Below are 27190 nucleotides of genomic sequence, written 5' to 3'. Positions count from 1 at the left end.
CCATCAACCAATGAAGAAACACATTGGTACTTTCCCATGATGAGTGAGTGCTTCAGGATCTCTTGCACTTACATGTGCAGCAGAGTACTGTAATGGAAGCATGCTGGGTCCATAACCCAGAGGTAGGCAGATTGAAACTATCCTCTGCTATATGCATTTTTTTTTGTTAATTAAATTAATCCAAAACTGGGATTGATATTTTTGCTCTTTTATTTTTACTTAAAGTACAATAACTTTTACCATTTTAATTTGTTTTAATAGTATATTGACAGTATTGTTTTCTTTCAAAAATCCAATTAATTTTCTTTACCCGATTATTAAAATGGTAATTGACAAAAACAAACTACATTGTCACCAGAAGAGCAATACAAAATGTACAAGTGATATATTAAAATCATCTTTCCAGCTTGAATTTCAATGATGCATTGGGGCAACGATTTTGTGAGAAACATCTTCACCCTTAAATAAAGATTTTCTTAATTCCTTACCTGTGTGCTAATTAGATATCACCTTGTTTTCACATTAAACAGACTTCCACATGAGAAAACAACAAAGATGCAGTGGCGTTAATGTTTCCTGGTGTCAACCTGTATTATTTCCGTAGATATTGAAATGAGGATGCATCTTGCTGCCTTTCCAATGAAGCAAGTTTAATTTAGTAATAGGTGAAAAAACATCCCTACAAAGATGTTAATCAGATACTTGGCTTTGTGGACACTTTTCAGAGAACAAATTTGTTATCATAAAAATAAACCCAGAAAATGAAGAGCTGTTTAATCACTCAATTGGATTTTTCTGCCAGCATTTTTCTTTTTCTCTGCAACCCACTGCTAAATTGTGCTTCCTAGCTGTTTTTTTTATAAAATCACTTAATCAAATCTAACTCTGATTACATCAGAGAAGGCCAGGTACCCTACACCATAAGAGGGGGTTTGCAATTTTGACTTGTCTACTTAAATATCACCAAAATCTGATTACAAGGTCAATTACGTCCCTGGGTGGGATTGAACCACCAACCTTTTGATTAATAGCTGAACACACTAACCGATTGCGCCACAGAGACACTTTGCAAAAAGTACATACTGACAAAGATTAATAAGCATTCATCTAGAACGTTTCCTAGAAAAACTTTAAAAAGTCAATAATCTGGAGAGTTTTTGTAAGATGTTTCTTCCAGCAACCAATGAAGAAACACATTGGTACTTTCGCATGATGAGTGAGTGCTTCAGGATCTCTTGCACTTACATGTGCAGCAGAGTACTGCAATGGAAGCATGCTGGGCCCATAACCCAGAGGTAGGCAGATTGAAACTATCCTTTGCTATATGCATTTTTTTTTTGTTCATTAAAGTAATCCAAAACTGGGATTGATATTTTAGCTTTTATTTTTACTTAAAGTACAATAACTTTTACCATTTTAATTTGTTTTAGTGCAAAAGGCATATCAGCAGTCAGCACTAACTGGTGACATGCCATTTGTACAAGTAAGCCATGTGTGACTAATATATAAACATACTTTATTAAATAACACCTCAAACTATCATACCCTGGATTCAAACCTATAACCTGTTGAATTCTAATCAAACACCCTAACCATGGAGCTACTTGATCCTGCATCGATTCTAACCTCCAAAAACAGATTCAGTTGCATTTTCCAGCGTGTTTTGTTTGCGCCTTTGCAAATGTCTTACATCGACAAACTTATTTAGTACTATTTTGCAAATAGGGTTACATTGTCGCAACATTGTGTTCCCTAATTGCTTGATTTTTTAAATGCAACAATTGATAAAGACACCTGATAATTGCTCTGTGGAGTCTTATTTTGTGTTTTGTGTTTAGTCTTTAGATCTGAATTTGAATGTACTTGTGAACTAACTTAATTTCCTACTTCTAAATTCATTCCTAAATTCACTACTTACATGAATCCTGTAGTTGGGCATTTTGGGACTTCGATTGTGGGCATTGTTTTGTGTCCAGACCAGCAGCAGGTGGTGTGCATTTGCTGGAAAGGCATCGAAGACCTCCGATATGCTGCATCTCCTGATGTGTGTCTCCCTCAAGTGGCTGTCAGCAAATGCCTGCTAGACACCCCATTCCAAGCTGATTGTGACATCATGGAACATGCATCATAGAACAGGCATGCTAAAACATGGGTCTTCAACCTGCGACCCTCCAGCTGCTGTGGAACTACACATCCCAGCATGCCCTGCCTCAGTTTTAGCATACCTTAATAGCAAAACTGTGGCAGGGCATGCTGGGATGTGTAGTTTCACAGCAGCTGGAGGGCCACAGGATGAAGACCCATGTGCTAGAGCCAAGCCGCAGGTACATTGAATGCTAGCAAGCTGAATATTTAAATCCTTTTTGTTCCGCAGCATTCCAATGCGGAAGATTCCATGGAACCAGAGATCCTTCCATTGAGAAGGACATGCTGCCTGGATGACTACACTGTGCAAATTAAATCACGGAGCCAGTTGGCTTGTGGGTGGCTCTGGTGACTGGGTGGTTGGGTGGGTGGTGTGTCGGAAGTGGAGCGCATGCAAATGATTGTGTATCATCCAGCTAGTGAGAGAGAAAACTCATGCAGGAGTGTGCCTGCTTGTCAGTGGGTTATGCACCTTGCCAGACGTTAAATCTACATAGAGCAGCTGGAGGGGACAAGAGCAGGTTTGCAAAATATAGATAGAAGAGCATATATGCTGGCGCATTCTCCATGATTGTGTCAGCTTATGTTTTGGTGCACTGCACTTTCCTCCACTAAGTTTTAGCCATTTTTGTTAAGCTCAAGTGTAGTTGCTTCTCGGCCTTTTGGCTGTGATCTTGTATCGTGGTTGAAGGGTCTGCTGGAGGGAGGGATTGTTTTCTTCATTGGCGAAAGACCAAAGATATTCCAGGATGGAAGGCTTGGGAACACTATCTGTTTTTCAGTTGTGGAAGAGCACAGAGGTCGGATTGGACTACATTCTATAGTAAAGGATATCTTTCTATTTATTGACCCTCCCCTTATATGTGTCTGTGTTACAATAAAGCTTCGGTTTTGTGAATCCCTCACCCTCTTACACTCCACACCCATAGCCTTATTAACTGTTGTATTATTGTATAGTTTAAATGTATAGTGCAGTTCATGATTTATAGTGTAGGCTGGCCTGTGCTGTAGTTCTGGAACTGTACTATACCGTCAGCATTTGTATTGTGTTTTGGCTGTGCTGCAACACTGTACTTATGTGTGTAATGTTTATGTATGTTTTTTTAATGTCAATAAAAACTGCTTTTTCAAGCCAATATCTGAAAACAATCAATGTTTATCTTTGATGGCAATAAAAGTGGTATGATATTTGATGCTTTTGAAAGGCAATATCTGATATGTCCCCTATCTGGGAACCATATATTAAATGGCTTTTCAGAAAAGGGAGATGGGAGAAGAGCTTTCAGTACTTGTAGGACCGATGCACATAAAGAAGCAAAAAAACATACATAAACATTACACACATAAGTACCGCGTTGCGGCAATGCCAAAACACAATAGAAATGCTGACGGTATAGTACAGTTCAAGAACTACAGCACAGGCCAGCCTACACTATAAATCATGAACTGCACTATACATTTAAACTGTACAATAATACAACAGTTAATAAGGCTATGGGTGTGGAGTGTAAGAGGGTGAGGGAATCACAAGCCCGAAGCTTTATTGAAAGACTGACACATATAAGGGGAGGATTAATAAATAGAAAGACATCCTTTACTATAGAATGTAGTCCAATCCGGTCTTTCAACTCTTCCACAATTGAAAAACGGATTGTGTTCCCAAGCCTTCCATCCTGGAATATCTTTGGTCTTTCGCCAATGAAGAAAGCAATCCCTCCCTCCAGCAGACCCTTCAACCACAATACAAGATCACAGCCAAAAGGCCGAGAAGCAACTACACTTGAGCTTAACAAAAATGGCTAAAACTTAGTGGAGGAAAGTGCAGTGCACCAAAACATAAGCTGACACAATCATGGAGAATGCGCCAGCATATATGCTCTTCTATCTATATTTTGCAAACCTGCTCTTGTCCCCTCCAGCTGCTCTATGTAGATTTAACGTCTGGCAAGGTGCATAACCCACTGACAAGCAGGCACACTCCTGCATGAGTTTTCACTCTCACTAGCTGGATGATACACAATCATTTGCATGTGCTCCACCTCCGACACACCACCCACCCAACCACCCAGTCACCAGAGCCACCCACAAACCAACTGGCTCCGTGATTTAATTTGCACAGTGTAGTCATCCAGGCAGCATGTCCTTCTCAATGGAAGGATCTCTGGTTCCATGGAATCTTCCGCATTGGAATGCTGCGGAACAAAAAGGATTTAAATATTCAGCTTGCTAGCATTCAATGTACCTGCGGCTTGGCTCTAGCACATGGGTCTTCATCCTGTGGCCCTCCAGCTGCTGTGAAACTACACATCCCAGCATGCCCTGCCACAGTTTTGCTATAAGGTATGCTAAAACTGAGGCAGGGCATGCTGGGATGTGTAGTTCCACAGCAGCTGGAGGGTCGCAGGTTGAAGACCCATGTTTTAGCATGCCTGTTCTATGATGCATGTTCCGTGATGTCACAATCAGCTTGGAATGGGGTGTCTAGCAGGCATTTGCTGACAGCCACTTGAGGGAGACACACATCAGGAGATGCAGCATATCGGAGGTCTTCGATGCCTTTCCAGCAAATGCACACCACCTGCTGCTGGTCTGGACACAAAACAATGCCCACAATCGAAGTCCCAAAATGCCCAACTACAGGATTCATGTAAGTAGTAAATTTAGGAATGAATTTAGAAGTAGGAAATTAAGTTAGTTCACAAGTACATTCAAATTCAGATCTAAAGTCTAGGTAGGCCTCACGTCCTGGCAGCCGCCAGCATTTAAAAATGCCTTGATTAGAGGTACGGAATTAAATGTAGATAAGAAGTAGACACAAAATAAGACTCCGCAGAGCAGTTATCAGGTGTTTTTATCAATTGTTGCATTTAAAAAATCAAGCAATTAGGTTGCAACAATGTAACCCTATTTGCAAAATAGTACTAAATAAGTTTGTCGATGTAAGACATTTGCAAAGGCGCATCCAAAACACGCTGGAAAATGCAACTGAATCTGTTTTTGGAGGCTAGAATAGGAAATGTGCATCGGTCCTACAAGTACTGAAAGCTCTTCTCCCATCTCCCTTTTCTGAAAAGCCATTTAATATATGGTTCCCAGATAGGGGACATATCAGATATTGCCTTTCAAAAGCAGCAAATATCATACCACTTCTATTGCCATCAAAGATAAACATTGATTGTTTTCAGATATTGGATTGAAAAAGCAGTCTTTATTGACATAAAGAAGCAAAAAAACATACATAAACATTACACACATAAGTACTGTGTTGCAGCACAGCCAAAACACAATACAAATGCTGTCGGTATAGTACAGTTCAAGAACTACAGCACAGGTCAGCCTACACTATAAATCATGAACTGCACTATACATTTAAACAATACAATAGTTAATAAGGCTATGGGTGTGGAGTGTAAGAGGGTGACGGAATCACAAGCCCAAAGCTTTATTGAAAGACAGACACATATAAAGGGAGGATTAATAAATACAAAGATACCCTTTACTATAGAATGTAGTCCAATCCGGTCTTTCAACTCTTCCACAACTGAAAAACGGATAGTGTTCCCAAGCCTTCCATCCTGGAATATCTTCAGTCTCTCGCCAATGAAGAAAACAATCCCTCCAGCAGACTCTTCAACCACAATACAATATCACAGCCAAAAGAGCGAGAAGCAACTACACTTGCGTTTAAACAAAATGGCTAAAACTTAGTGGAGGAAAGTGCAGTGCACCAAAACATAAGCTGACACAATCATGGAGAATGCGCCAGCATATATGCTCTTCTGTCTATATTTTCCAAACCTGCTCTTGTCCCCTCCAGTTGCTCCATGTAGATTTGACGTCTGGCAAGGTGCATAACTCACTGACAAGCAGGCACACTCCTAGAGATGCACACCTACTTCTGTGAGTTGATAGGCTCTGCTTCTTAGGCTACTGTACAGCATTAGCTCCAGAGGGATCGGTACGCAGGTCTCACCCTCGCCGTCCGTCCCAGAGCCGCGCCGCCGTCCCCCTCGCAGAGCCGGAAGATAGAAGCCGGGTGAGTATGAGAAGAAAAGAAGACTTCAGAGGCGGCGGAAGACTTCATGATCTTCACTGAGGTAACGCACAGCAGTAAAGCTGTGCTCCATTGCTCCCATACACCTCACACACGGCAGTCAGTGTAAGGGTGAAGGGCTCAGGGGGGACGCCCTGGGCAGCAATATAGACCTCTCTTTGGCAAAATAAATATATATGCAGCTAGGCACTGTATATATATATATAAGAGCCCCCGCCATTTTTTTACTATATTTGAGCGGGACAGAAGCCCGTCGCTGAGGGGGTGGGGCTTCTCCCTCAGCACTCACCAGCACCATTTTCTCCACAGCACCGCTGAGGGGAAGCTCCACGGACTCTCCCCTGCTTATACCACGGTAGAAAGAGGGTCTTAAAGAAGAGGGGGGCACATAATTAGGCGCATATATATATGGAAATACAGCGCTACTGGGTAAACATAAAATTATTGTGTTTTTTTCCTGGGTCATATAGCGCTGGGGTGTGTGCTGGCATACTCTCTCTCTCTGTCTCTCCAAAGGGCCTTGTTGGGGAACTGTCCTCAGATAAGAGGATTCCCTGAGTGTATGGTGTGTCGGTACACGTGTGTCGACATGTCTGAGGTAGAAGGCTCTCCTAGAGAGGAGCAGGAGCAAATTAATGTGGTGTCTCCATCGACAACGCCGACACCTGACTGAATGGATATGTGAAATGTTTTAAGTGCTAATGTAAACTTATTACACAAGAGATTAGACAAAGCTGAAGCTAGGGAACAGTCAGGGAGTCAACCCATGCCTGTCCCTATGTCGCAGGGACCTTCGGGGTCTCAAAAGCGCCCACTATCCCAAATAGTTGACACAGATACCGACACGGATTCTGACTCCAGTGTCGACTACGATGATGCAAAGTTACAGCCAAAATTGGCTAAATGTATTCGATATATGATTATTGCAATAAAAGATGTTTTGCACATCACAGAGTCCCCTGTCCCTGACACGAGGGTACACATCTATAAGGGAAAGAAACCTGAGATAACCTTTCCCCCCTCACATGAGTTGAACGAATTATGTGAAAAAGCTTGGGAATCTCCAGACAAAAAGCTGCAGATTCCCAAAAGGATTCTTATGGCGTATCCTTTCCCGCCAATGGACAGGATATGGTGGGAATCCTCCCCTAGGGTGGATAAAGCATTGACACGCTTATCCAAAAAGGTAGCGCTGCCATCCCAGGATACGGCTACCATCAGGGACCATGCTGACCGCAAGCAGGAGGTTACCCTAAAGTCCATTTACACACATTCTGGTACCTTACTCAGACCGGCAATTGCGTCGGCCGGGGTTGTAGCGCGGTGGCAGCATGGACAGATACCTTATCAGCAGAGATTGAGACCCTAGATAAGGATGCTATGTTATTGACCATAGGGCATATAAAAGATGCTGTCCTATATATAAGAGATGCTCAAAGTGACATTAGTCTACTGGGTTCTAGAATAAACGCTATGTCAATTTCTGCTAGACGAGTCCTATGGACCCGGCAATGGACAGGTGATGCCGACTCAAAAAGGTATATGGAGGTTTTACCTTACAGGGGTGAGGAATTGTTTGGGGAAGGTCTCTCGGACCTAGTCTCCACAGCTACAGCTGGTAAATCAAATTTTTTGCCTTATATTCCCTCACAGCCTAAGAAAGCACCACATTATCAAATGCAGTCCTTTCGATCACAGAGAAACAAGAAAGTACGAGGTGTGTCCTTTCTTGCCAGAGGTAAGGGCAGAGGGAAGAAGCTGCACAACACAGCTAGTTCCCAGGAACAGAAGTCCTCCCCGGCCTCTACAAAATCCACCGCATGACGCTGGGGCTCCGCTAAAGGAGTCCGCCCAGTTGGGGGCACGTCTTCGAGTTTTCAGCCACATCTGGGTTCATTCGCAGGTGGATCCCTAGGCAATAGAAATTGTTTCTCAGGGTTACAAGCTGAAATTCGAAGAGGTGCCTCCTCGCCGGTTTTTCAAATCGGCCCTACCATCTTCTCCCCAGGAAAGGGAGATAGTGTTAAATGCAATTCACAAATTGTATCTTCAACAGGTGGTGGTCAAGGTTCCCCTGCTTCAACAAGGAAATGGAAATTATTCGACCCTGTTTGTAGTCCCAAAACCGGACGGTTTGGTCAGACCCATATTAAATTTAAAATCCCTGAACCTATACTTGAAAAGGTTCAAGTTCAAGATGGAATCGCTAAGAGCGGTCATCGCCAGCCTAGAAGGGGGGGATTTTATGATATCTCTGGACATAAAGGATGCATACCTTCATGTACTCATTTATCCACCTCATCAGGCGTACCTAAGATTTGCGGTACAGTATTGTCATTACCAATTTCAGACGTTGCCGTTTGGTCTCTCCAGAATTTTCTCCGAGAATTTTCACCAAGGTAATGACGGAAATTATGGTGCTCCTGCGAAAGCAAGGTGTCACAATTATCCCGTACTTGAACGATCTCCTCATAAAAGCGAGATCAAGAGAGCAGTTGCTGAACAGCGTATAACTTTCACTGAAGGTGTTACAGCAACACGGCTGGATTCTCAATATCCCGAAGTCGCAGTTGGTTCCTACGACTCGTCTGACTTTGCTTGGGCATTATTCTGGATACGGACCAGAAAAGGGTTTATCTTCCGATAGAAAAGGCCCAGGAACTCATGACTCTGGTCAGGAACCTATTGAAACCAAAACAGGTGTCAGTGCATCACTGCACTCGAGTCCTGGGAATGATGGTGGCATCATACGAGGCCATTCCCTTCGGCAGGTTCCATGCGAGGATCTTGCAATGGGACCTACTGGACAAGTGGTCCGGGTCACATCTACAGATTCATCAGTTGATCACCCTGTCCCCCAGGGCCAGGGTATCTCTCCTGTGGTGGCTGCAGAGTGCTCACCTTCTAGAGGGCCGCAGGTTCGGCATTCAGGACTGGATCCTGGTGACCACGAACGCGAGCCTCCGAGGTTGGGGAGCAGCCACACAGGGAAGAAATTTCCAAGGTCTTTGGTCAAGTCAGGAGACTTGTCTTCACATCAACATCCTGGAGCTAAGGGCCATATACAACGCCCTATGTCAAGCGGAGACCTTACTTCGCGACCAACCAGTTCTGATCCAGTCAGACAACGTCACCGCACTAGTTCATGTAAACCGCCAAGGCGGCACAAGGAGCAGAGTGGCGATGGCGGAAGCCACCAGAATTCTTCGCTGGGCGGAGAATCATGTAAGCTGTCAAAGTCAGAAAAATATCACGATGCACACTGCCATATTTGCACCTCATATGTGTCCCTGCTGCGCATGCGTGCGCTCTCCCGTGCGTGCGCATACTCGCTGTTGCGGGCACCCGCAGGCGCACGGTATGCGCATTTACGGTAGAGATTGTGTGCGTCTAGCGGGCGACTCTTTCGTTACATATTTTCACCATATAATGCATTTTGTAGATTATGGTCCCTTTGATAGATTCTGAAAGTTTAGTTAATGTAGTATGTTCCTGGACAGAGAGATCCCTCATTGTTTGATACGAAGGGTCAGACAGGAGTAATACAGTGGTGTTTAGTATCCATCGGAAGAGTATTTAATTAGCAATATTCCGGTGTTGGTTTGAAGCGGATCAATCGCTCGTGCGAATAGTTATGGACATAAGAAGTTTATGAACATTTACTGTATTTGCACTTACTTATCCATGCGGCGGGAAACCCAGTTTCCCTCCCACCTGAGCTGTTGGAAATAGTCACAGCCCACCTGTATGAATCAACCTATGACCTTTTGTTATAATGCGAAGACGAATTCCTGTGTCCAATGAACAATGAGATTGTAGGGACCATTGAATTGTATTGTGTGTGGGGCATAAATAGACAGGCCGATCACATCCAGCACTCACTCTTCATCGGTTATCATTGCTGAAAATCGGGAGCTGGATGTCCAGAGGCGCATGCGATCGTTTCCTTTGTGCGTAAGTTTTCTCCGTAATCATATTGTCTTTTCTTGTTATTATGGGCCATATCTTTCTCTCTCTCTCTTCTCTTTCTCTCATTTTCTCTTAAACGTACTTGTATTGTATTTACTGTGTAGTTACCTGGTTAGTTAGTCTATGTTATATTGTAGTGTATGACTTGTATTGTATTAATTCTTTTGCAAGTATAACATTCATAATATATATATTAGGCGTTGGACCCTAAGCACGGTATTTGTGTATTTCTTATAGTGTTAAGTATTCTCAGAGCGTCGGTGACGCTCGAACAGCTTTTGAGTTAATAAGGTTATACAGTGTTGCATTTACACCCTATCTCTACACTAAGGTTTTACAGCAAATTACATTGTTTGTGGTTTAGACATAAAGGTTTAACATTGTGAGCGTCGGCGCCGCTCGTGATCTCCTCGTGGTCTCGAGCGTCTGCTACGCTGATAGCGTAGCATTACGGTAGTCGCTCACCTATAAGTGTGCCCGATACCAACAGCGTATTCTCGTGAGCGTCTGTATCGCTTGAGCAGCCCGCTCCCGATACAGCGTCCGTTACGCTATAGCGAACCATTACGTTAGTCAGCAGCCAATAGCGTGCCTGCCTGTGATCTCTTGGCCGTGAGCGAACGTGACGCTTGAGCGTCTCGACCACGGCTAAGCGATTGTTACGCAACGAGCGTACCCTTACGGTACTCCATACGCAAATAGCGTACAGTGTTCTTAGACCTCACAAAGGGTTTTAAATAAGATAAATATTTAGCTTTATCAATTGGCGGCTCGTCCTGTCCTTCACATATCTCTGCTAGGTAATTTCAGCAGACATTATCCATCAGCAAAGGGCGGGAGATCATATTCTTCGCAGTGCTGACGGGATAAGCGTCTGTTTCGCTTAGTAAAGGGTGCTGAAGGAATCCGGGAACCGGAGGTAAGAACAACACACTAGTGTCTTTTAAAACTGTTTATTTCTATCTTGCGTACGCACACACGCATATCTGCATTTCTTTTTCATTCGTGTATTTTCATATATCACTCTCCTGTTTGCCATTTTATAATTGATAAAACGTGCTAAGAGAGATTTGTCGCTATTTCATAGTTAAAGTGTAAAAGTAATGCGTTAAGGGATAAAGTGTAAAGCACACACGCAGCTCTACCTAAAGGTGAAAGGAGAGAGGATCATCTACATTGATAAAACGTGTTAGTTGTGTTACGGTGGACATTGGTTTTGTATACACGTGTCTCTAACAAAAGGCTGAGACTCGCGTACGCAAAGGCCGACGCACGCAGCGTAAATTATGCAACGGAGCGTCTGGGTACGCCCACGTAACTCAAATCACACGATAGTGTTGATTTTTAAATAGCACAATAAGCGATAAATAGCGCAATAAGCGATAAATATCGCAACAGGCGATAAATAGCGCAACAAGCGATAAATAGCGCAACAGGCGATAAATAGCGCAAATCTATTTTAAATCCGAAATTTAAATTAACAGATCCTTCTCCAAATTTACAACACATCTGGTCTAAAGAAAAATTTCTGCGCAGAAATAGAAATAGAAACAAAAGTGTGTATGTGGTGAGTGAGTGTTTGTTTTTACAATTTTGGGGATTGAACCACAGAAATCATCGAGTTCTCGTGAAGTATATACGTGTAAGTGACATACGTGGTGGCTAGGGAGGCATCTCTGGTTAAACATAAAATTTGAGCATTAGAGTGTAGCAGACCAGGAGGTCATACTGTAACAGACCAGGAGGTCAGACCAGGAGGTCGCATAACAGACCAGGAGGTCCAAGTACAGCAGACAAGGAAGTCCGCTATAGAGACAAGGCACAACACCAAGAAGGGTTGGTGCGACACCCATATAGGCCATAAAAAGCTCAGGCTGAAGGAATTCGCAGCTGCTGAATGTCGATTCCACTGGTCGCTCCGTACATAAGATTAGTTGCTTATGTGCTGAACGATTGTACCGCACATAATTGTGTGCATTAAGTTAGTCTGACCAGTACCATTTGTGTACAAACCCGGTCATAAAACTATTTGTACATTCTGACGTTATTTGTGTAATTTTTTATTTTCTGAAGGGAAGTTCGCTGGTCACTCAGGAATTGTCCAACAACCAATAGTTACTGGAAAGAGTAAGTGTTCTTCGGATATCTCTCGCATGTTCCAGTAAATAGAGGTTCATAGGGGCCCTGGGTCGAGTACGCCAGCGCTATATCAGTGTGTGGGCGTATTGGTCGGCGTGGGCGAGTGAGTGAGGTGCTCGGTAAACTTCACCGTCAACCTATCTTTTAATATTTTGGTTTTTTGTAAGGGTTCGCTGAAGACCCTGAGATAAAGGTCAGAGGTAGAGCAAGCAACACCTGCAAATTATGGGGGCCAGTTGTTCAGGAAGGGGGCGATCAACCTCGGTTCGGGTTGATTCAGTAAACCGACCAGTCGGGTCGGCAAGGTATGTAATGTGTGAAAAATATGGTTTACATACAGAAATTTTATGTGATGAATGGGAGAGAATGACAGTACATGACGGGGAGAAATTCCCAAGAGTAGGTAGCTTCAGCCCAGAAGTGTTAATGAATTTAAGGAGGAGGATATGTCTCATTAAATCAACAAAGAGACGAATCCAACATTATGATTATTTGCAGCTATGGCAACAGGAGGGTGAAATACAGAGAGGATTGGCTCTGGCGGCGGGATCTGGCCCTATCAGGAAACTGATAGCCACGGCCCCGCCGCCACCATACATATCAGGAGAGAAATTGGTTGCGGAGAATGACGCATCAGGGGGTAACAAACAGGCACTTAGCAACTGTATAAATGTTAAGGATAATGTTAATAAGTTAACCAATGCAAGCATTAACCCGTGCAAGTTGTACCCTGTTTTGAACTTTCCCCAGGAGTGTGATCAAGAGGACGAATCGGCAACAATATCGGCGCTCTCTCTAGCAGCCACTATATCAGAAACGACAGTAGGCACGGCCCAACCCATAAGATTAGTAACAAAGCCCCCTAGCGGAGGGACAGGTGAGGTCGTATCAACGGGTAAGTACGGCACCTTACACTATGCTGAAACCATTTCACCACAGGCTGTAGAATCTACACAGAATGATGTTAGTAGACTTAATCCTGTTAGGGTAATAGCTGTTCCAAATGGGAAAACTGACACATCAGAAGTCACTCCTATCAGGAACATTGCCATGTATATCCCATTTTCCAGAATGGAATTAAGGACCATAGTGTCTGAATTCCCTGACCCCAGAAAATACTTAGTTGCTAGCCAAAAATACATCAGAGACCTAGGAAACACTTTAGAGCCCAATAACAAAGACTGGCAGATATTGCTGAGGGCATGTTTACCCTCCAATGTCGACTCAGCTCAATTTTTAGCTGACTGTGGATTGGATCTGGATGTACCTCTTACAGATGTGTACAACAAAGATAACGTAAAAAGAATAAATTTACAGTTAAAGGAGTATTTCCCAGCTGTAGCCAAATGGAATAGAATTTTTTCCATTAAACAAAAAGAGACAGAAACAGCTGCTGATTATTTTCACCGGGCATTATTAGAAATGGCAAAGTACACTGGCATAGAGGACATTAGGACCAATGCAAACCATCAAGAAGTAGCAGTATCTGTGCTAATGGATGGTTTAAAAGAAGCATTAAAGACAAGGGTACAGACCACGCAACCATGTTGGCGAGGTCTGTCAGTGGCTACTTTGAGAGAGGCTGCTATTGATCACGACCGGAATATCACCAGACACAGGGAGTCGCAAGGTGATAAGTTAATGTCAGTAAGTATACAGGCCCTGACCACAAAACAGCCTGTGTTTATATCACCAAACCCTGTGGGTAAGTCAAATGTGGTAACATGTTATTTTTGTCATAAACAGGGACACATAGCACGAGACTGTAGAGCGAAAAATTCGCAAAGATCTTACCAACCCCCTAGACAACGACACGACACACGACATTGGGAGCAAGGTCCGCAGAGACGGAGTTATGAGCCACATGCAGGAGAAACAAAAAGATACCCCCCGAACAGAGACTGGCAAACTCCTGGCAGTTCCCATTTAACCCCTTCACAAGTAGTTGCTGCCAGCGGGATTCAGGGAGGTCACCATACCCAATAGGGGTGTAGCCATACCTGTAATCTGCAGCCAGTAAAATTGATTGCAAGCCTTGGGAGTGAACCTGAAATTGCAATCAATGTAGCTGGTAAATCATTAAACTTTCTTGTAGACACAGGGGCGGCCAAATCAGTGATAAATTCGACAGTGGGCATGAGAACCACTGGTAAGACAATTCCAGCCATAGGGGTAACGGGAGTAGTCCAGCACTACCCTGTTAGCAAACCAGCCGAGATTACAGTAGGGCCTTTACATACCAAGCATTCCTTTTTGCTGGCTGCATCGGCACCGACTAATCTCCTGGGAAGAGACTTATTGTGTAAAATGGGGTGCGTCATTTATTGTACTCCTGAAGGTGTATTCTTGGACATACCTGAGAATCACGCTCAGGAAGTGCGAGACATGTTAGACTCCCCATCAAAATTAATGTCACATACCATTATGACAAATAGGACTCCATCCAAAGTAGAAGAAATGACATCTCAGATACCAGAGTCACTTTGGACTAAAGATGGACAGGACACTGGATTAATGGCAAACGTAGCTCCAGTAGTTGTACAAGTAAAAGATGGTAGGATAGCTCCAAAAATCCCACAGTACCCTCTGAAGCCAGAGGTGGAGTTAGGAGTGTATCCCGTAATAGAGCGCTTGCTACAACAGGGTATTCTGGTAAGAACGTCCAGCACTGCCAATAGTCCCATCTTCCCTGTGAAAAAGAGTGGGGGGAGGGGTTACCGGCTAGTGCAGGATCTAAGGGGGATCAACAAAATAGTTGAGAGTCAGTTCCCCGTAGTGCCAAATCCAGCTGTCATCCTTATGCAAATCCCTCCCACTGCGAAATTTTTCACTGTTATTGACCTCTGCTCCGCTTTCTTTTCGTTACCTCTGCACCCTGACAGCCAATATTTGTTTGCATTCACATACAGAGGAGTCCAATACACATGGACTCGATTACCACAAGGTTTCATAGACAGTCCAAGTATATTTTCCCAGGCTTTGCATGATTGTTTACAGTCTTTCCAACCAGAGAGTGGATCAGTATTAATACAGTACGTGGATGATCTACTACTGTGTTCTGATTCATTGGAAGCATCCCTGAAGGATACGAAACAGCTCCTGTTTCATCTTTCAGACACAGGACACAAGGTTTCCAAAGACAAGTTGCAATTATGCCAAACTAAGGTAAAATATTTGGGACACTGTCTAACACAAGGACTGAGACACCTGACCACTGATAGAATTCAAGCAATTAGAGACATGACTCTGCCAAAAACCCAGCAACAGATCAGAACATTTTTAGGAATGTGTGGGTATTGCCGTAACTGGATCCCAGGGTTTTCCATTCTAGCGTTACCTCTGCAGGAGATGGTCTCCTCAAACAAACCTGATCGGATTTCGCATACAGACGAGTCCGAGATGGCATTTGAGAGACTTAAACAGTGCCTAACGCAGGCACCAGCATTAGGTATGCCAGACTATGGGAAACCCTTTGAGCTGTACGGAACAGAAAGTGCTGGTTGCGCGGCAGGCGTCTTAACCCAAAAGCACGGTGATGCCAGCAGGCCAGTAGCATACTACAGCGCTCAGCTAGACACGGTAGCGCGATCCCTCCCCACATGCTTGCGAAGCGTCGCTGCGATAGCATTGCTAGTAACGAAAAGCGAAGATGTAGTGCTAGGTCACAACCTCACAATTCATACACCACATGCAGTGTCAGCCTTGCTAAATTCTGCCCAAACCAGGCACGTCTCATCAGCGCGGTTTACAAGATGGGAATTGGCACTAATGGCCCCCGTAAACATCACCATAAGGAGATGCAGTGCATTAAATCCTGCAACATATCTCCCAGGTGTGCCTGGACAGGCACAAAGGGTGGAGGATGAGAGTGGTGGGGAAGGAGAATTTAACACACAGGAGGACACACATGATTGTATGGAATATTTGACCCAAAATTTTACCGCAAGGCCTGACATCAGTGACAACCCGCTGGAAAATGTAGATCTAACTTTCTACACGGACGGTAGTTGTCACAGACAGTCAGACTCGGGAGACTTGTGTACTGGATACGCAGTCGTAGATGACCAAGGCACCATAGAAGCGGAACCGCTAGGCCCACCTCACTCAGCCCAGGTTGCTGAACTGGTCGCCCTAACCAGAGCATGTGAATTGGCTAAGGGCAAATCAGCCAATATCTACACCGACTCTAGATACGCATTCGGGGTAGTCCATGATTTCGGAGCCCTATGGCGCCTCAGAAATTTCATGACGGCAGCTGGTACACCGGTAGCGCATGCAGCTCACATCAAAAGGCTTCTAACAGCGATACAGGAACCCGACAGAGTGGCTGTTATCAAGTGTAAAGCACACACATATAGCCAGGACCCAGTATCACTTGGTAACAGCCGAGCAGACGAAGCAGCTAAGTTAGCAGCTGGTACCCCCAGACAGACAGACACCACACAACTGATGGTATTTAATACCATCAACACACAGAAGTTGTGTGAAATGCAAAATTTGTGTTCCACACAGGAAAAGGCAGTCTGGAAGGCGAAGGGATATGGCCAGGAGTCCTCAGGACTCTGGACGGATGGACAAGGTAAACCGGTGGCCCCCAGAGCATATCTTCCATGTTTAGCTGAGGCAGCTCACGGGCTGACTCATCTGGGCAAGGAAGGAATGTGCAAGTTGGTAAGAGCATATTGGTGCGCCCCAGGATTTTCATCTCATGCAAGTAAGAGAGCAATGTCATGCCTTACCTGTTTGAGAAAGAATATCGGAAAGGCAATACCAACAGAACCATCTCATATCCCACCTGCAGGCGGTCCTTTCCAGGCAATACAGATTGACTTCATTCAATTACCCCCTTGTCGAAATTTGAAATATGTACTTGTTTGTATAGATGTGTTCTCAAATTGGGTTGAAGCATTCCCGGCGGCCACAAATACCGCTATGTTTACTGCTAAGAAAATTGTGCAGGAATTTGTATGTAGATATGGTATCCCTAGAATTATCGAAAGTGATAGGGGTACCCATTTTACAGGTGATGTCTTTCAAGGAATGTGTAAGTTGATGGGAATTGATAGCAAGCTGCACACTCCATACCGTCCACAGGCGAGTGCGAAGGTGGAAAGAGTGAATAGCACTATTAAAAATAATTTGAGCAAAGTTATGGCAGAAACAGGATTGACATGGCCAGAAGCTTTACCCATTGTACTGTACAGCATCAGAACCACTCCCAGGTCCCCTCTTAATCTGTCCCCTTTTGAAATCTTGTTTGGTCGACAACCGCATGTTATGATTAACCCTCAGGATGATTTGAAGTGTAACAATGAAGTGACTGTAAAGTACCTGGTTAATATGAGTAAACAGCTAAGGAATCAAAATAATAATTTGAAGTTGGTGATTCCTGATTTACCAGATAGTAATTGTCATGACGTTGAACCTGGGGAGTATGTAATGATACGAAATTTTCTACGCTCAGGTTGCCTTATTGACAGATGGGAAGGACCATACCAAGTCTTATTGACTAGCACTACAGCATTGAAAGTTGCCGAGAGAGAGACTTGGGTTCATTCGTCCCATTGTAAGAAGGTTGCTGATCCAGAGAGGTCCCGTGATAAGGAACAGATGGTAGAGGACGTTGTATCACTGGAGTGTCTGTTCCAGGAGGACTGAGGCGGCACCTGAGCATTGAAAATCACAAGATCAAAAGCAGTTGTCGATTCCCTGTTCCCTTTTATTGTTTTTCTCCAACTTCCCATCCCCTCTCCCTCAAATTATTTTCCCCCCCTTCTCATTCTTCTTCGTTTCCTCCTATAAGATGGACTTGCCCCAAGAGACTGTGATCCGGATTTTCCTGTTGACCATGATGTTGACCAGAGCAGTCTGTTCCGGCGAGAGTACCATGGAGGTCGAGAGAGGTTCTGGAATGGGTTCTGATGACAGAGATGGAGGCGTAGTTTTCCGAGAACAACATAATCAACAAGCAAAGGCGAGTATCAGAAAACGATCCGATAGCATTGACAATAGAAGGAATTGTGAAGGATTGTTAGCTGAAGAAAACTGTATCTGTAGGCTCTGTGACAACGTAGTCGAGGATGGGTGCATTAAGAAATGCCAATCCAGTTTTAATATCCACATGGACCGGCATCCCTTGAGTGACTATCACTCCTTAGTGGGTAGCGTGTTAAATCAAACAGATTGTTGGGTATGCTCTCAAGTACCTCAAGGTCATAGCAAATCAGGACTAGTACCATTTCCTTTAACGATAGGGGAGGTACTTGAGCTAAGTGGTGGGAGACCGGTGGACAGGAGGTTTAATATCTCCAGTCCTCCTAGTTTGAAGCTCCACCAATATCATGTGGATAGATCCCTCATATGTTTTAACATTTCCAATCCCCGAAAGCCGGGAAATTGGGAAGTGTCATGGAGTAACCAAACCATGACCTTTTCATATAGAGCAGATAGAATGCCGACAGATACAGAGCTTATACGCCACATAGCCAGTAGAGGAAAATCTTTCCGGTATAGGTATACCCTAGGAAGTAGGATTACGAGAGTTGGAGAGGTATCACCAGGATACTGTGCACATATCGTACAAGCTGATACGTGTACTAGACAGATGGGAGAATTAGGGTTAGGAGATTTCACATGGAAAATGTGTAATATGGTTATGTCCTACTCCGTCCCATATGTTCTCCCCGATGATGCATATTTCATATGCGGGAGGAAGGCGTATAAGTGGCTTGCCCCAAACTCTGAAGGATTGTGTTATATTGGAAAAGTATTGCCTGAGGTAATGACTGTATCACATGCCAAAATGAAAGACATACACCGTGTTGCCCAAACTCCTTATACTCACACCCATTACGAGCACGTAGTTAAACGGCACCTGATAGAAAGAACAGAGCACCCGGCCTCTGACATGATCCATGAATCCACCGGGATTCAGTTTCTACTTGCGTTAGACCTCACTCGCACCGCCAGAGGAGTGTTGAATTATAAATACATATCTGCGCTCGCAAATTTGTTAGACAATATCACAGAAATGTATGATGACACGTTTAGGTATACTGGAAGAGAACTTCAAGCTTATAAAACAGAACTAGTTCAGCATAGAATGATTCTCAATTATCTCACAGCAGTAACAGGTGGATATTGTGTCACACTGGCAACGCAGTACGGCGTGAAATGCTGCACATATATAACGAATAGTACCGAGGACCCGGTCGAGGTCATAGACCAAAAGATGGACGATATTCTCCAATTGAAGTGGGAATTTCGCAGGAGACACAATCTCACCCTTGCTGCTGTGAGTAATGAGCTGACTAGTTGGGTGTCATGGTTGAACCCGCGAAATTGGTTCTCCGGTTTAGGAGAATGGGCTCAAGGAGTTATAATGGATGTAGGGAAGTTTCTCCTATGTATCTTAGGTGTTATCATAACGATTGGCTTGATATTTAGATGCGGTCAGGCTTTAACGAAGTGCAAACGAAGTACCAGGGTGATGAGTTTAAGGAGTGAGGAAATTGTAATGCGATTTCTACGGTCCGTTTCTTTCACCTGTTTTTCCGTTTTCCTCTGAGGTAAAAAGACCCACTTGGACGAGGAATTTGATGAGCCGATATACAGACAACAGATGGATTAAAGAAGAAGTTTTGACAACCTTATACACAGATTTTTGATGAACTATGCCATAGATCCCCAGTTTCCCTAGAAATTTTAAAATTACTCTAGCCCAACACTTTTGTAAATCTATGGACATTGACAAAGCTTTTTGCTCGCACCTTATGGGCAAAAGCACAAAGAAGACTGCATTCAACAGACACCAAACAAGACCTCAATCGACGAATGTTCATTAACCTGACATAGAATACCACTGCATTTACCGTAACTATGTATTTTCTTCATCTCTACAACCTTCAGGTAATTACACACATAGTATAGGGAATACAGGCACAGATATCAGCAATCACATATTCCCCCATTCATGTATCATCAACTAAAATGTGCTCCCCATTTTTGTTACAACCAAAATCCGAAAAAAGCTCGGTAAAGTTTGACAGCCCATCCACAGACCCGTACCACGGGATAAGAAGGAATTCAAATGTATACTTCGCAATACCTCAAAGCTTGATTTAAAACACGTACGGCACGATGATACATGACCCCCCAAACATGGATTCATACACACATGCTTCTGCTATCTCACTAGGTCATACCCTTTTCCTACCTTCTCCTCTCCTCCCCTACCCAACCATGTAAATGTATTAACCCCTGACATATATTTTTCTCTTTTTGAAATGTTTTAGGAAGTGGCAGTTATTGTTGACTGCCAAAGGGTGGACTGTCAAAGTCAGAAAAATATCACGATGCACACTGCCATATTTGCACCTCATATGTGTCCCTGCTGCGCATGCGTGCGCTCTACCGTGCGTGCGCATACTCGCTGTTGCGGGCACCCGCAGGCGCACGGTATGCACATTTACGGTAGAGATTGTGTGCGTCTAGCGGGCGACTCTTTCGTTACATATTTTCACCATATAATGCATTTTGTAGATTATGGTCCCTTTGATAGATTCTGAAAGTTTAGTTAATGTAGTATGTTCCTGGACAGAGAGATCCCTCATTGTTTGATACGAAGGGTCAGACAGGAGTAATACAGTGGTGTTTAGTATCCATCGGAAGAGTATTTAATTAGCAATATTCCGGTGTTGGTTTGAAGCGGATCAATCGCTCGTGCGAATAGTTATGGACATAAGAAGTTTATGAACATTTACTGTATTTGCACTTACTTATCCATGCGGCGGGAAACCCAGTTTCCCTCCCACCTGAGCTGTTGGAAATAGTCACAGCCCACCTGTATGAATCAACCTATGACCTTTTGTTATAATGCGAAGACGAATTCCTGTGTCCAATGAACAATGAGATTGTAGGGACCATTGAATTGTATTGTGTGTGGGGCATAAATAGACAGGCCGATCACATCCAGCACTCACTCTTCATCGGTTATCATTGCTGAAAATCGGGAGCTGGATGTCCAGAGGCGCATGCGATCGTTTCCTTTGTGCGTAAGTTTTCTCCGTAATCATATTGTCTTTTCTTGTTATTATGGGCCATATCTTTCTCTCTCTCTCTTCTCTTTCTCTCATTTTCTCTTAAACGTACTTGTATTGTATTTACTGTGTAGTTACCTGGTTAGTTAGTCTATGTTATATTGTAGTGTATGACTTGTATTGTATTAATTCTTTTGCAAGTATAACATTCATAATATATATATTAGGCGTTGGACCCTAAGCACGGTATTTGTGTATTTCTTATAGTGTTAAGTATTCTCAGAGCGTCGGTGACGCTCGAACAGCTTTTGAGTTAATAAGGTTATACAGTGTTGCATTTACACCCTATCTCTACACTAAGGTTTTACAGCAAATTACATTGTTTGTGGTTTAGACATAAAGGTTTAACATTGTGAGCGTCGGCGCCGCTCGTGATCTCCTCGTGGTCTCGAGCGTCCGCTACGCTGATAGCGTAGCATTACGGTAGTCGCTCACCTATAAGTGTGCCCGATACCAACAGTGTATTCTCGTGAGCGTCTGTATCGCTCGAGCAGCCCGCTCCCGATACAGTGTCCGTTACGCTATAGCGAACCATTACGTTAGTCAGCAGCCAATAGCGTGCCTGCCTGTGATCTCTTGGCCGTGAGCGAACGTGACGCTTGAGCGTCTCGACCACGGCTAAGCGATTGTTACGCAACGAGCGTACCCTTACGGTACTCCATACGCAAATAGCGTACAGTGTTCTTAGACCTCACAAAGGGTTTTAAATAAGATAAATATTTAGCTTTATCAAAGCGCACTGTCAGCAGTGTTCATTCCGGGAGTGGACAACTGGGATGCAGACTTCCTCAGCAGACACGACCTACATCCAGGAGAGTGGGGACTCCATCAGGAAGTCTTCGCACAGATTGCAAGTCGGTGGGGACTGTTCCAGATAGACATGATGGCGTCCCGCCTCAACAAAAAGCTACAGAGGTATTGCAACAGGTCAAGAGACCCTCGGGCAGTAGCTGTAGACGCCCTAGTGACACCGTGGGTGTTCCGGTCGGTCTATGTATTTCCTCCTCTACCTCTCATACCCAAGGTGTTGATAATAGTAAGAAAAAGAGGAGTAAGAACAATTCTCATTGTTCCAGATTGGCCGCGAAGGACCTGGTATCCAGATCTGCAGGAAATGCTCACAGAAGATCCGTGGCCACTTCCTCTAAGACAGGACCTGTTGCAACAGGGGCCCTGTCTGTTCCAAGACTTACCGCGGCTGCGTTTGACGGCATGGCGGTTGAACGCCGGATCCTAGCGGAAAAGGGTATTCCAGATGAGGTCATTCCTACGCTAATAAAGGCTAGGAAGGACGTGACATCTAAACATTATCACTGTATATGGCGAAAATATGTTTCTTTGTGTGAGGCCAGGAATGCTCATACGTAAGAATTCCACCTGGGCCACTTCCTTCACTTCCTACAAACTGGAGTGAATTTGGGCCTAAATTTAGGCTCTATTAAGGTTCAGATTTTGGCCTTATCCATTTTCTTTCAAAAGGAATTGGCCTCTCTTCCTGAAGTAAGTACAAACTTTTGTGAAGGGAGTACTGCATATTCAGCCTCCTTTTGTACCTCCGGTGGTCCCTTGGGACCTTAACGTGGTGTTAAGGTTATGGTTTGAACCACTTAAAATGGTGGAGTTTAAATATCTCACTTGGAAGGTGGTCATGTTATTAGCCTTGGCTTCCGCTAGGCGAGTGACGGAATTAGCAGCTTTATCACATAAAATCCCCTATCTGGTTTTCCATATGGATAGAGCGGAATTGCAGACCCGTCCTCAATTCCTGCTAAAAGTGGACTCATCCTTTCATATGAACCAACCTATTGTGGTGCCTGTGGCTACGCGTGACTTGGAGGATTCCGAGTCCCTTGATGTGGTCAGGGCTTTGAAAATTTACGTGGCCAGAACGGCTAGAGTCAGAAAAACAGAAGCACTGTTTGTCCTGTATGCAGCCAACAAGATTGGCACCCCTGCTTCAAATCAGACTATTGCTCTCTGGATCTGTAACACGATTCAGCAGGCGCATTCTATGGCGGGATTGCCGTTGCCTAATTCAGTCAAGGCCCATTCCACTAGGAAGGTGGGCTCTTCTTGGGCAGCTGCCCGGGGGTCTCGGCACTACAGCTGTGCCGAGCTGCTACTTGGTCGGGTTCAAACACCTTTGCAAAGTTCTATAAGTTTGATACCCTGGCTGAGGAGGACCTCCTGTTTGCTCAATCGGTGCTGCAGAGTCATCCGCAGGAGCCCGTTTGGGAGCTTTGGTATAATCCCCATGGTCCTTACGGAGTCCCCAGCATCTTTTAGGACGTAAGAGAAAATAAGATTTTAAACCTACCGGTAAATCTTTTTCTCGTAGTCCGTAGAGGATGCTGGGTGCCCGTCCCAAGTGCGGACTACTTCTGCAAGACTTGTATATAGTTATTGCTTACATAAGGGTTATATGTTAGTTTTCATCGGTCTTGGACTGATGCTATGTTGTTTTCATACTGTTAACTGGGTAGTATATCACAAGTTATACGGTGTGATTGGTGTGGCTGGTATGAATCTTGACCTTGGATTAACAAAAATCCTTTCCTCGTACTGTCCGTCTCCTCTGGGCACAGTTTCTCTAACTGAGGTATGGAGGAGGGGCATAGAGGGAGGAGCCAGTGCACACCCAGATCTAAAGTCTTTCTTAAAGTGCCCATGTCTGCTGCGGAGCCCGTCTATCCCCCATGGTCCTTACGGAGTCCCCATCATCCTCTACGGACTACGAGAAAAAAAATTTACCGGTAGGTTTAAAATGTTATTTTTTTCTCTGCAACCCACTGCTAAATTGTGCTTCCTAGCTGTTTTTTATAAAATCACTTAATTAAATCTGGGAGAACAATCTTCATGACAATAGTATCTCCTATGCAAAATAAGTATGATTTGGGATAGGGCTGGGGAGGGCCGTTGCTCAGGCACATCTCTGTCAAGTAAAGGAGATTCAACTGAGGCAGCACAAGGGAACTCTCATCTGGGGACAACAACTGCAGGGAGAACACATATTTTCAGATGAACATGGGGTGGCAGAAGGCTGCCTAATACTGAAGCACCCCCAAACAACAAACCAAATGCAACAACTAGTGCAAGCATTCCTGGGGGATGGCCTGCAGCAGATGGATTTGAATATGGTGATGTCATCCAAGCAGTGGGTCAAAGTTGGCTTCAACCCTCGTCTGCATATGAAAAGAGAAAAGGAGCGTGCAGGGCATGGAGGCCTTTTGTGGTGCTTGGATGACCCCTAGTTCGCATTAAGCACCCCCACCCTCCTTCGGTGTGGGGCTCATGTTGGCCATTCCCCAGCCCCTGAAGCATTCAAGCTGATTTCTTGCAGCAGCTGGGCACTGTAACAGCTCCAGAGCTGCTCTGTAAAGCAAGTAAAAGGGTGTGGGCCCTGCAGCACTACCTGTAGTTTGCATTGTGCATTGGGAGGCACAAAGTAAGCAGACGGGAGGAGAAGTCAGGATAGTGCACAAGGGTATAGAAGGGAGGGGCTCAAGAAAAAAGAAGTGGAACCAGACAGCAAACTAGGCTGGAGAGAGACCTGAGACAAAGAGATCTGAATTACATGAGAGCCGACCAGGGAAAACTCAAATTATGCAGTCAAGTTTCCCACATTTGGGGAAATCGCAGGGGCAGCACACCCAGAGTGCAATGGGTGAGCCTTGCCCTGGGAGAAGCAACTTCATGATCATAGTATCTCACCTGGCAGGTAAGTAGGAGTTGGGCTAGAGCTGGGGAGGGTCGCTGCTCGGGCACCCCCCTGTCAAGTGAAGGAGATCCAACTGAGGCAGCACAAGGGAACTCTCGAAAGAAGAACAAGGCTAGAGGAAGATCTGAGACAAAGAAATCTGACTTTTACCAGAGCTGACCAGAGGAAAGCACAAACACAGTCCCCCACTACCACAAATAATGCAGTCGAGTTTCCCACATTTGGGGAAATCACAGGGGTCAGCATACCCAGAATGCAATGAATGAACCTCACCCTGGGAGAACAATCTTCATGACCATGGTATCTCCTATGCAAAATAAGTATGATTTGGGATAGGGCTGGGGAGGGCCGTTGCTCAGGCACATCTCTGTCAAGTAAGTTGCATTTGATTTGTTGTTTGGGGGTGCTTCAGTATTAGGCAGCCTTCTGCCCTACCATGTTCATCTGAAAATATGTGTTCTCCCTGCAGTTGTTGTCCCCAGATGAGAGTTCCCTTGTGCTGCCTCAGTTGAATCTCCTTTTGGAGAAGACCTCAATAAGATTGTAGCTGATCTGGCTACTGCTAAAACAGCTTGCCTACCTAGTATGACTCCTACCACGCAGAAGGCTAAAAGTACTTTTCTTGGCCCTTTCATCCTCCAGGTAAAGCGTACCCAAGGTCAGGCATACCCAAAGCAAGCTCATGTTTCCAGACCTGCCAAGCCCAGACTGAAGCAATCCTGGGCTGCCCATCAGCCTGCTTCCAAAACGGACAAGCCTGCCGCATGACGGTGCAGGCCTCCCTCTGGGGGATCCCAGGGTGGGGGGCCCGACTTCTAGGTTTGGCAAAGAAAGGTATAATTCTAAGCTAGAGAATTCTGTTTGGAGCTCACCTTGTACTTTGTGAAGAAATAATCAGCATTGTGGCTGAGCAGATACATGTAGTGTGTGGCTGCAAACTGCATGGATCTGCTGCGTTGTAATGCTGATTCTTTTTTTTTGCAAAGTACCAATAGCTTCATATAATGTTCACAATTTTTATGCAGGATCAAATAGCTCAATAGGTAGGGTGTTTGATTAGAATTCAACAGGTTATAGGTTTGAATCCTGGGTATGGTAGTTTGAGATGTGTTATTTAATAAAGTATGTTGTTCTGACTGCCGGCATCCTATCACCTGGGATATCATACTAAATAAATGGAGTTGATAAAAAATTTTTTTTTTTTTTTAACTAGGGACAATTTCCAGATACTTCTCTTTATAACTGAGATTGCCCCCTGGAACTTCACATCAGTTGACAACTATGCATGAGTGGGCAGTGCTTGCCCTGGATCTGTCCACCCATTTATGTGCCGCCATAAAATAAAGCATGACTAACAGTTATCCTGGGCGTACACTACACAATTATCTGTCAGGCTATCTATCCAGTCTGGATGGATGGAATGAAAATCTGGTAATGTATAGGAGCAAATGTCAATTAACCTATTGCTCCCAAACACTAGAAAAGTGGTCAAAAATGGTCATTACACAAATTGGTTAAACCCAAAATTTAACCAATTTGTTTAGGGGACCATTTTTGTCCATTTTTTAGTGTTTGAGAGTAAATCGTTGATGGTCATTTGCTCACATAGATAACCGGATTTCTATTCCAACCAGCCAGTGTTGGAGAGATGGTCTGCCAGATTACATAATGCATACCAGAGCCATAACTAGACTTTTTGGTGCCCTGTGACAGAGAATTATATGCCCTCCCCCCCATTTTTGCAATATGGACAAAAGGCGCATACCTTGTGGGGAAGGGGCATAACAAGATTGGTCTCAGAGAAAGCACATGAGATATGAAGATATATCTAGTATACTTGACACTCAATGGTTTGTGGTATTGCAGGGGTGCCCTCCTTAAATGCATATACAGTCACACATGGCATGTTTGTGTAAATGGCATATCAGCAGTCAGCACTAACTGGTGACATGCCATTTGTACAAGTAAGCCATGTGTGACTAATATATAAACATACTTTATTAAATAACACCTCAAACTATCATACCCAGGATTCAAACCTATAACCTGTTAAATTCTAATCAAACA

At 44.2% G+C, this 27190-nt stretch overlaps 2 non-coding genes across 2 annotated transcripts; both read right to left on the bottom strand.

The window, feature by feature from the left end:
• Positions 1-24968: 24968 nt before the first annotated feature.
• On the bottom strand, positions 24969-25131 carry LOC135041162 (U1 spliceosomal RNA). Its single transcript, XR_010234880.1, has one exon. It is a non-coding gene; the product is annotated as a U1 spliceosomal RNA (small nuclear RNA).
• A 152-nt stretch (positions 25132-25283) lies between these two features.
• LOC135041138 (U1 spliceosomal RNA) lies at positions 25284-25447 on the bottom strand. Its single transcript, XR_010234856.1, has one exon. It is a non-coding gene; the product is annotated as a U1 spliceosomal RNA (small nuclear RNA).
• Between the last annotated feature and the right edge of the window lie 1743 nt (positions 25448-27190).

The sequence above is a fragment of the Pseudophryne corroboree genome, unplaced genomic scaffold (assembly GCF_028390025.1).
Source record: "Pseudophryne corroboree isolate aPseCor3 unplaced genomic scaffold, aPseCor3.hap2 scaffold_792, whole genome shotgun sequence".
NCBI lineage: Eukaryota > Metazoa > Chordata > Amphibia > Anura > Myobatrachidae > Pseudophryne > Pseudophryne corroboree.
The sequence above is the reverse complement of the archived record's forward strand: the minus strand, read 5'-3'. Positions and strand labels throughout refer to the sequence as shown.